At 55.3% G+C, this 11,146-nt stretch overlaps 1 protein-coding gene across 1 annotated transcript in view; it reads left to right on the forward strand.

Annotated features, from left to right (window-relative positions):
- Positions 1 to 6: 6 nt before the first annotated feature.
- OAF (OAF homolog (Drosophila)) overlaps positions 7 to 11,146 on the forward strand; it is an 18,852-nt gene continuing 7,712 nt past the window's right edge. Inside the window, exon 1 of the mRNA XM_011926964.1 lies at positions 7 to 127. The gene's annotated coding sequence lies outside the window, so the exon portion shown is untranslated. The remainder of the gene's footprint in view (positions 128 to 11,146) is intronic.

The following is an 11,146-nucleotide window of genomic DNA, read 5'->3' on the forward strand; positions in this document are numbered from 1 at the left end:
CGTGCGGCTGCCGGACGGCCAGGTGACCGAGGAGAGCCTGCAGGCGGACAGCGACGCCGACAGCATCAGCCTAGAGCTGCGCAAGCCCGACGGCACCCTTGTCTCCTTCACCGCGGACTTCAAGAAGGTGAGGCGCCCTCACTCGCCGGGGTGGCACCTTCCAGCCTGAGCCCCCCGGGATCCCAGGCGCCCTCTTGCCTGCCCCTCTTGCCTGCAGAGGGAAGACGGGCCCACGAGGGAGACGCGGCTGGCCCAAGGTCACGCCGGGCTCTTCTCTACAACTCTTTGCCCACTCCCCAGCGCCCACCCCTTCATTCTCCCCAAAGAACCCCTCTGCTGCCCTTTCTCACTCCCTTCTCCAGCGCTCCCAGAGCCCCCCAGGTGCTGACCCTCCTTCAGAACTCCTACTAACGACTGGTCTCCTTTCTTGGAGTCATTCCCCTGTGCTCTCTCGTGGGAAAGCCCCAGGCGAAGTGTTCTCCCTGTGGGCGCTCACTGTGGGTTCTCGCTGTGTGATCTAGAGCAAGCAAGTCTCTTTCCTCCTATAGGCCTGGTTTCTCACCCCTGTACAGCGCAATGAGGGGTCTGCGAAGCCTCCCAGCCCTGACATTTTGGAGTCCTTCTGTCACCTCTTCCTCTGTTTCACTTTTCTGGAGAGAGCTGATTGCCCCAGGTCCCTCTCAAGCCGGGAGAAGCCCTGTCTCCTCTCTGGTCTGGAAGGCTGGGGCGCTTGCAGCAGGAGGATCCTGGAGAGAGACCCCAGCTGAGGCCCCCTCCCTCTGGGAGAAGTGCTGCCTTCACTCTGCCTGGCAGAGAAGCGAGCCAACCCCCCTATTTTGGCCCAGATTAGGGTTAGGGAGTTAGAGACCAGCCCGCTCTGGGTGGGGGTGTGTGGGGGGGTTGTGTGTGTGTGTGTGTGTGTGTGTGTGTGTGTGTGTTGTGGAGGGAACAAGAAGGGCCTTGCACCCAGGGTGCTGGGGATTTATCAGGAAATGGGCCTGGGGATTTATCAGGAAATGGGCCTGGAAGGATGGTGAGTGACTAACAGAGACCCAGAGCAGGAAAGCTGGAGGAAAAGAGGGTGGGTGAGTCTTAGGTATTCAAAAGGAGTGTTCTTTCTCCTTCCCCCAGCTAAAGAGAGGCCCTGTGAAGTTCTGTCCCTGGAGGAGTGCAGGGGTGAAGCAGATTAGATAGCTGGGGGAGCCCCGGGCCCGGAGGACCCTTACTGAAGCTGCCTTTCTTCCCCCTTAGAGACAGGGTGCTTTAGAGGAGAGGTGGCAGAGTTTGGGGAGTCAGTTAGGGACCCAGCCAGATTGCCATAGTTAGCAGGGGTGGGGGGTTAGGCTTGACGGATAGAGGTGGGTGGGGTCAGGGGGTGAGGCTTGACCGCTGATTGCCCCAGGGCCACTGAGTTGTCACTGACATTGGACTTAAGCAGGCAGGTGGGGGCCGGGGTAGCGAGCATTCACAAATGGGAAGACTTTGTAGCCCGTACTTAGCAGGCCTAAGCTAGGCACTCAGATGTAGATTGAGAGAGAGGGAAGCTGATAGGGTCGGCTTCGCCACCGTGCCTCCCCACCTAAACCTTAGGAGAACTTTATCAAGTGTGTTCTGTTCCTGAAAAATCTATGTTAGTGGCTGGATCCATCAGGAATCAGGGATTTAATCTTCTGTCCAAGCTCTTTGTCCTTGAAAGTTAGCCTCAGGCCACCCTCCTGCCCACTGGCCATCTTCTTGTGGCTGCACTAGAACCCTGCAGAGAGACTTCCTTGGCTGTGGCCAGGACAGTGAAAGGCAATGGGTAGGACTGAGCTTTTATAGCCTTTAGCTACAGCTGGAAGGTTTTTATTGCTCTGACCTGAAGGGAGAGGCTAAGAAGTGCCCAGGTAGCTGTGATGTGATGGCAGTAGTGGCTGATGGCGGGGGTGGGGTGCTGGGGATTGGAGGGAGGGTATGCTGGGCATCTGACTGCCCAGTTAGAAAATGCATTTGGAGATTGTGAGCGCCTCATTTGAATCCCTACAGTGGTTCAGACCTCCACCCAGGTTTCTGAAGTCTGATTTTCAGGTTAGCCTCTGACCCAGAAGCTACCATTTCACACCCACCTCTGGCATCTTCAATTTCATCAGCAGGGGAGGGAATTGGGAGTGGAAGATACAGAAAGGAAACCAGCTTTCCCAAGTCCCTTTAACTCCAGGCTTCTCCATTGGCCTAGGATGGGGTGGAGCTGGAGAGTGCAGTGTGGGGAAGAATAGCCTTACCCTCACCCAGGCCACTCAGTCACTGCCTGCACTGGCCACAGCAGCTTCTATGTCCGAATCCTTCTAGGGTGGGTCACCTCTCAGTTCTCAAGGCCTCGTGCCTCATAGTCGTTGGCAGATTTCCACAAGAAAGTTCGGTCTAGAAGGAATGACTTTTCCTATAAGAAAAAGACTTGGGCTGGGTGTGGTGGCTCACATCTGCAATCCCAGGATTTGGGGAGACTGAGGCAAGCATATCGCTTGAAACCAGGAATATGAAACCTTCAGGCCAAACGAGACCCCTGTCTCTACAAAAAATTAAAAAATTAACCAAGCACGCTGGTGTGTGCCTTGTAGTCCCAGCTATCCAAGGAGGCTGAGGCAGGAAAATCACTTGAGCCCAGGAGCTGAGGCTGCACTGAGCTGCAATTGTGCTACTGCACTCCAGCCTGGGAAGTCGTGCTTTTGTGTTTCTTGTACTAAACTCATTTGCAATGGTTTGGGGAAAGTCCTAATCTACCTGGGAAGAGTGACGTTTGCCATTTGATCACTTTGGGGAGAAACAGTCTAGACTGAATGAGACAGACTTGGTTTACCAGTTATTAGCAGGTTCACCCTGGGCAAGCTGTTTGATCTCTCCAGGCCTTCGTTTCTTCGTCTGTAAAATGGGGATAATAATAGCACATATCCCATGGTTAGTAGTGCCTATGACATACTCATACTGTGTGAAGTGCCCAAGACATAGGAGCCGTTAGCTTTGCTAGTTGTGGCCCACACAGCATTTCAGCAAGGACCCTCTCTGCTAAGCTTGGACTCAAAGACATTGAACAACAGACCCAAGGTCATACGGAAAAGCCAGTACTGAGCTTGGAGGAGCCTGGAGCTCTTCATTGTAACCTTCTCTTTGAAGTTCCAAAATTGCTGGCCAGCCCCTCAGAGTCCACCCAGGGCAGCAGTGAGCCTCACCTGTGTGGGGTGGGACCAAGGCCTCTGTCTGATTCCCAACCCCATCCAGCGCCTTCTCTCCAGCCCTTCCCACACCCGTTTGCCTCTACCCAAGTTAGAGTTCCGACAGTCTAACTCTTTCCCACACTACCACCCTGGACCTTGAGGCAGTGAAGCAGTCACAGTGGTCAACTGGAGGACACATAGCCTGGAGCCCAGGTGAGGCTTGCAGACTCAGTAGCTTGGAGCTATCAAACGGCCATCATGCATTACTGCAAGCCTTGCCCAGAGGCTGAGTGAAAGCCATTAGGCTGACTGAGCCACAGCTCTGAAAGAATGCCACAGCTCTGAAAGAATGCCACAGCTCAGTGGCTCCCAGCTTTGCCGCACCTCACAATCATCTGGGGAGCTTTGAAAACTCCCAGTGCCTGGGCTGCATATCCTACCAGTGAAATCAGAATATCTCAGGATGGGAGTCAGGCAGCAGTTTTTTTTTTTTTTTTTTTTTTTTTTTTTTTTTTTTTAAGAACCCGGGTGATGTAATCCCAGCACTTTAGGAGGCCGAGGCAGGTGGATCACAAAGTCAGGAGTTCGAGACCAGCCTGGCCAATATGGCAAAACCCCATCTCTACTGAAAAATAAAAAAGAAAATAAATTAGCTGGACATGGTGGCATGCACCTGTAGTCCCAGCTACTCAGGAGGCTGAGGCAGGAAAATCGCTTGAATCCAGGAGGCATAGGTTGCAGTGAGCCAGGATTGTGCCACTGCACTCCAGTCTGGGTGACAAAAGAACCCAGATGATTCCAATGTGCAGCAAAGTTTGGGAACCACTGGCACAATTGCTGTAGGGGAGGGGAGGGGGCCTGGAGAAGGAGCCAGGTCAGGTTAAATGAAGGTGGGGCCCAAACTCAGTCACATATTTGAAATCTGTCATCTTACCCACACTAATCCTAATGTGTTTTGAGTAGCACATATGCTTCGGGCCTAATGCTGTATGCCCTCGGTACACAAACTAATTCACAGCGCACCCTTGGTGGGCAGCACTCCCCTTTATACTCCACATCCTATGGGTGTAATTAGCCCTGGATGTACATAATCACTGGCATTTCTAGTCACAGGCATGCCACCGTCCCGTCTCTAACCTGGCTGTTTGACAGCCCTCCTGGTCCACCTCCCGGAAGCTGGTATTCTTGCCAATTTCTCCTTCACCTCTGTCCCCAAGTCCAAGTGGCCAAAAGCTGGGAACAGGATGAGTCACGCTCCAGGCTGCCTGGCTTGGTGCTGACCAGATGGGGAGGGTGATGCTGACAGTATATGAAGAAGGGCATGTGTGATGGCATCAGGGTGGTGGGCAGTGGGGGTCCCTTTCCCCTGCCAGCATCAAGGGGGATAAGGAGACACAGACTCCAAAAGTGTGGAAAGAGGGGATGCTGAAGGCCCATGGCTGGAGCCTTGGAGGGAATAAGCAAGATAAGGGGAGCGTACAGCTCTGCGGGTCAGCTCAGGGCCACTTTGAAGGGACGAGGACCCATGGAGGTTGGAAGCTTGAGCCCTGCCCTGGGCGCTGAAGAGTGAGTGGGAGCCAGAGGAAGGCACAGTCCAGAGAATGCTAGAGTCTCCGTGCCAGGGGGCCTGGCCTGGGGGTAGGGGAGCGACAGGGGAAGCCTTGAGGTATAGTCAGTGAAGATATGGAATGTGCAGCGTCCACATCGCCACCTAAGAACGTTTATCCCAAGGAGATATCACAGCACGTAGATGTGGGACCGAGAAGCTTTCAGGGCCCAGTCTGCCTCTACCCTGTCTGCGTTAGCACCCTTAAGATTTGGCGTGGAGGCATCTGATGGATGGAAAGTCTCCTTGGGGAGGAGAAGGCAATGGAGGTGCTTTCGGGTAAGGCCCAGACTTTTCTGGAGCTCAGGGCATTTCCTCACAGGTATTTACAAGAAGTCGCCAGATGGAATGACCAGGCTCACTGACATGGGGCTCCTGGGTCTAAAACCTGTCCCTCCTCTGCGTGTGAGGAATTCCTCCTTAGATCAGGAATGGGCAGCCCCGCCTGAGGGTTCAGACCCCCTCCCTGGAGTGTGGCCAGCATCTCCCACTCCTGAATGCTATGTCCAGGTGGAGTCCTAGCAAAAGATCCCGGCAGGCCATAAAGACTGCCACCTGGGATAATGGAGTATCCTGCTGGGAAGCGGGTGGGCAGAGTGAGTTAGTTCTCTCCCAGGCTTCCCCAGGCACAGAGAGGCGGGGGAGATACACTTAGGACTGACTCCTGTTCCGCAGGCAGAGGGCCCAGCCTCGAAATGAGGATTGCATAGGGTCTGGAGATCACCCAGTGAGCAGTCCCTCACGTCACACATGGCCTTATCTGATCCTCGCTGCCACAGACAGCGGGAGGCAGATGGTGCCTCTCTGTGTAGATGTGCGGGCTGAGGCCTGGAGCTCTCAAGTGAGGCTGACAAGATCAAGCAGCTGATAATCTGAGATTAGGACCCAGGGTTCCTTCCAGTGTATCCTGACTGCCTGTCTGCCGTGGTACCATGAGTGGACTCCTTCCGGTAGGCTAAAGAACCCTGGGGAGGGAGATGGAGGGGAGGAGGTTGGAAAAAACCTTGGTGCAGGGGAACAAATCCACAGAGACCCTTGTTTGGGCAGACGTGGGCTGGACCACTTCCCCCATGCTCTTACCTCCAGTGGATGGAGTGTTGGCTACTTGGCCATGCCTGCAACTCCTCTCTCCCCTGCATGGCCTCTTGGGGAGTTGGGTGAGGGTGATGAGTTTAGAAAATATCTTACCAAGGCCAGGTGTGGCTCATGCCTATAATCCCAGCATTTTGGGAGGCCAAGGCAGGTGGATTACTTGAGGCCAGGAGTTCAGGACCAGCCTGATCAACATGGTGAAACCCTGTCCCTACTAAAAATACAAAAATTAGCCAGGCATGGGGGTTGTGCCTATAATTTCAGCTACTCTGGAGGCTGAGGCAGGAGAATCACTTGAACGGGAGAGACAGAGGTTGCAGTGAGCTGAGATCACGCCACTGCACTCCAGCCTGGGTAACAGAGTGAGACTCCGTCTCAAAGAAAAGAAAAGAAAAGAAAAGATCTCACAGACACTAGTGAGCAGTGTGTACGTTTTTTCCTGCCACTTACCAGCTGTGTGACTTGGCAAGTCACTTAACCTCTCTGAGCCCCAGGCTCCTTGCCAGTACACCAGAGACAACAGTGTGATACTCGGGGCTCGGTGTGCACAGAGACTGAGAGGCCCTTCACAGAACAGAGGCCCGCGTGGGCATGTGAGGAGCGAGGTGCCAGTGCCCGCAGGCCAGGAGGTCCCTCTACCCCACCATGAAGCATGTTGCTGCAGCTGCTGCTTTTCTGCTGTACGGACCAAAGCATCATGAGGAGCTGACATCCTTGAAGTTGGCAAGTGTTGAAGTGGCTGCCACTAGAGATTCAGTAAAGGGCAGGGAGCACAGGAGGCATCAGGGCTGCGAATGCGGGTGAGAGGGAAGCATGGAGCCCCGTCTTAGGAGCCCTGAGTCAGCGGCACAGTGGGGCGCAGTTGATCCACATAAAACCTCACATTGTTCCCAAGGCAGTCAGGACAGCGGTGACCTTTGGGATTCGGCTGACAGAGCACTGCTCTGGGGAGGGACTGGGGGCAGGAGCACTGCTCTGGGTGAGTGGTTGTGCTAATGCCCCGTGACAAGCAGCCTCTGTCCAGGCCTAGCCCTGAGGGGATGCTGGCATCTCATCATGGGGCGGCCTAGGTCGCTGGGCACTGGCCTCGGGATGTGCGTGGCCTGGCTTTGGGTGGAATCCATCCATCCCGTTCCTGCTCGAGAAGCTTGGGCAGAGCAGCCAGGGTGCTTCCAGCTCTGCCGTGGGGCTAGGAAGGCACCGCTTCCTGGCTGGCTCTCCAGGCTGAACCCCCTCTCCCCTCCCCAGCTCAGCAAAGCCAGCCCCTTCTCTAACCATAAAGCAGCCCCAGCCAGGAGCAGAGGAATAAATATTTAGATTGGCTCAGCCTGGGCCCCAGAATCACGCTCTCTGGTGTGACAGGAAGGAGACCAAGGTGGCAGAGGACACTCCCAGAAGAGAGCGCCAGCTGTCCAGGAGCAAGGGGGCTGGAAGAGTGGGGGGGGCACGTGGCTTTGTGTGACCCCCCCCCTTTGCTTTCCATTCCCTCGCAGGCGGGCCTCCTCCCAACCACCAGGGCTTTCTGGGGAGGGGCTGAGGAAGAGTGCCTGGAGAGTGGGGCCAGCCAGAGGCCGTGGTGGGAAGGCGGGGTGCCAGAGGAGACCCGGCAGGCTGGAGCGAAGTGATGACATGCGGTGAGAGTGTGTGCCTGTGCATGCACGCGTGTACACGTGTGAGTGTGTGTGTGTGCACGTTATGAGAAGCGGCGTCAGGGAGGAGGCGTGTGAGGAGAATCCCGCAAGTAAGGAGGGCGATGCAGGGTGTGTCCTGAGGCAGAGCATGAGTTGGGGAATTCAGAGGGTGGTGGACGTGGGGACTGTGGAGAGGGCTGTGATGAGAGGGTGAGGAGCCGCCTCTGCCGGGAACAGGGAGACTGTGAGGGAGGAGACAGGCCAGGATGTGCGCCTGTGGAGGGAATGGGAATGTGGAACGGGAGCCACTGGGAGACCTTGCGGGAAGGAGACTGACACCCAGTGAGTCTGTGACAGAGGACGGCGTGCGCGAATGGGAAAAGCCGTGTCAGCCTGTGCGTCAGTTCAGATTAGGCTCGGCCATGAGTAACATAAACCCCCGGGAACAGCGGCAGAGGCGGAGGCAAAACAGCCTGTTTCATTCTTCCCAATGTTATCTGAGTCTGGAAGCCAGTCAGGGCTGGTGTGACAGCCTCGCAATCCCCTGGGATCCGGGGGATCCCTCCCCACCCTCAGTGCTGAGCAAGGGATGTCTGCCCAGGGGTGCTCTTCCCAGAGCTCTTCCCAGAGCGGTGCTCTGCCATCTCTCAGTGCCTTCACCTAGTGCAGCTGAACCAGAGCAGCCTTCCCTCTGGAGACACAGGTGGATCCGTCAGACAGCATGGCTGGGACAGGCACAGGGAGGAATTGAGTATCTAGACAAGGGCTACAGTGGGGAGCCTGGACAAGCATGAAGATCGCCGGACTCAGAGTCAGCAGCTCTGGGCTTCTGGCCCTGGCTCTGCCACTGTGTGATTCATGAAGGTTACTTCCCTGCTGGAACCTCACTGGGCCGTGAACTAGATGATCCCCTAAACCTTCTAGATGCCAAAATGGCAGCTGTAGCACTACCAGCCTGCAGGAGCCCAGCTACAGGCAAGGCCAAGAAGAAAGAGTGTCTGCACGTTGGAGGCCAGTGGGTTGATGGAGGCCCTAGAACATTCATTCGTTCCTCCAGCTACTAAGCATTGAGCCCCAGCTGTGCAACAGACCCCGGGGCCACCACGTGAATAGGCTGGAGCCGCTGCTCTTGAGCCAGAGGCAGCTCACGGAGGACCTGGATGACTCACTGCCCGGGCAGAAGATGCTCCATGAGGACAGGGACCATCTGCCTGGGGCACTGAGATCCAAGGCATTCTCGCAACCTCAGGCAGAGTCTGATTCAGCTCCAAACCACAGGTCCCTCATGTCACCCCAGGCTCAAACCCACCGATGACTTCCAGGGAGGCACAAGAGGAAGCCTCCCACTCCTCAGCCTGGGTGCTCAGACCCTGGGTCCTGCTTGTGTCCTGGCCCCTTGCCAGCCTCATCAGCACTCACTGTCCTCTCCCTCCTCCCCTAGTACATTCCCACCACTTTTCTCGGAGAACTCTTCCATGCTGTTGTGCATTCACCCTTCGTGTATTCCTTATCAGATGTTTATTGGCACCTGCTGTGTTCCAGGGGGTAGGGATGCACTTCAAGAGACACTTTTCCAGGCTCAAGAAGTTGAGTCTGGAAAGAAAGACAAGTAAAGAGGTCAGCACAAACACAGTGGGAGCCGACACTGGGATTCGTGCTCTAGAGGCAGTGACTGGGATTGGCCAGCTCTGCAGAAGGGCTGGTGAGGGCAGCACTGGGAGGGCAGCCAGAGGAGGGTCACTTGTGAGCTGTGCCCTGCTCACATGGCACAGCTGAGACAGCTGAGCACAGGGCATCCTGGCAGAGGAAGCTGCTCACGGAAAGTCCTAGGAGTGACACAGCATTGCTCATTCTGGGAATGGCAAGCTCTTCAGTTCAGTGCATGGGAAGTGCAACAGTTGCTGTAAGCAGGGACCTGGGATGCCAGGCTCTGGGGCTAGGCTTTCCGGTGAGGACAAAGGGAGTCCTTGAAGGGCATTCGGCCGCTCAGGTGATAGTAGCATGGAGGGATGATTGGGTGGGGGTATTGGGAGGCTCACGCTTTGCTGTCTTCTGTAAACACCTCATTGCTGGAAAGCGCTCCATCCTTTAACTATCAAGGGCCACTGAGGCGTCCCTCACTGTGTGAAGTCTTCCCTCCTTCATGCCACCCCTAGCCCCAACCTTAAGGGGACAACAAGCAGTCCCTCATCCACCCTTTACCTCTATTGCACTTGCAGTAAACCTCAACCCCAGACCTATTGTGCGCTGACTTGAGTTGTCAGAAGTCAGCCTCCTCCACAATCCCTTGAAAGACAGGAATCTGTGTCTTGGTCAGGGCCACTCCCCTGCCAGGTGCTTGTGAAGGCCCTGCACCGGGTCATGCTAATCAGTGCTCTCCCACTGATTGGCTGATTGCTTGCAAGCCCCAGAGGAGTCACCTGACCTGTCTAGGCCGTAGGTACATCTAGAAGAGAAAAATCTTGGCTCCTGGGTCTTCAGGAGTGGAGTAGATTTCAGTTGGAGCAAGGCAGACATAGGGCCAGGAATTGCAGCAACAAGAGAGAAACTGAAAGTTCAGCCCACTGTGTTCTGAAACCTTTCACTCATTTATTCCCTGTAAGAGTCACTTGAGGTAGGTACTGTCGTTTTACTCATCTCACCAATGTGGAAACTATGGTACAGAGAGGTTAAGTAAATCCCCTCAAGGTTATGTGGCCAGCGAAGGCAAAGCCAGGATCTGAACATGGGTTAACACTGGCTCCAGAGCCTTTGTTCTTAAATTCTGTGCTGTCCTAGAGCTTACCTACTCCTTACTTACAACTACAGAGGAGGACTCTAGCAAACACTATTTCCCCAGGGTACTTGCCACACCCTCTGGGTGGCCCTGGTTGTGGTATGCTTCAGTTCTTCCAGGTAGGCTGGAGGTTGCTGGAAGCTTGTGGGAGAAGGAGCCTTGTAACAACCTCCCATCTTGGGGGCCCTTGCCTGGGTCCTGAGCCTCAGAAGCCTGCCTGCAGCCCCCTGTCGTGGGCTCTTCCCCAGCTAAGCATCTGCTTTAGGCGACAGGCCACAGGAAATGCATCATCCCAACAGATTCCTGGGCAAGGAGGAAGGCTGGGAGCCAGGCTTCCGCCTGGCCCGGGCTTAGCATCTGAGGGGACTGTCACCCTTCCCTGTGAATGTTAGAGGAAGCGGGGGGTCCAGAACCTTGCTGGGGAGTCTGAGGTGCAAGGAGTGGAAAGTGGGAGGGACGCTGGTCAGGATGATGGAGCCCTGTTACCAAATAGACCCAGAAAGTAGAGCTGCCTGCTCCCTCTCCGGGATCAGCAAGTAGAATGTGCTTCTCTGGGGAAATAGGACAAAAGGGCTGGGCACGGCAGCTCCCACCTGTAATCCCAGCACTTTGGGAGGCTGAAGTGAGTGGATCACCTGAGGTCAGGAGTTTGATACCAGCCTGGGCAACCTGGTAAAACCCTGTCTCTACAAAATACAAAAATTAGCCGGGCGTGGTGGCACATGCCTGTAATCCCAGCTACTCCAGAGGCTGAGGCAGGAGAATTGCTTGAGTCTGGGAGGCACAAGTTGCAGTGAGCTGAGATTGCACCACTGCACTCCAGCCTGGGTGATGGAATGAGACTCTGTCT

This window comes from Colobus angolensis, unplaced genomic scaffold, assembly GCF_000951035.1.
Source record: "Colobus angolensis palliatus isolate OR3802 unplaced genomic scaffold, Cang.pa_1.0 Scaffold7, whole genome shotgun sequence".
Classification (NCBI taxonomy): domain Eukaryota; kingdom Metazoa; phylum Chordata; class Mammalia; order Primates; family Cercopithecidae; genus Colobus; species Colobus angolensis.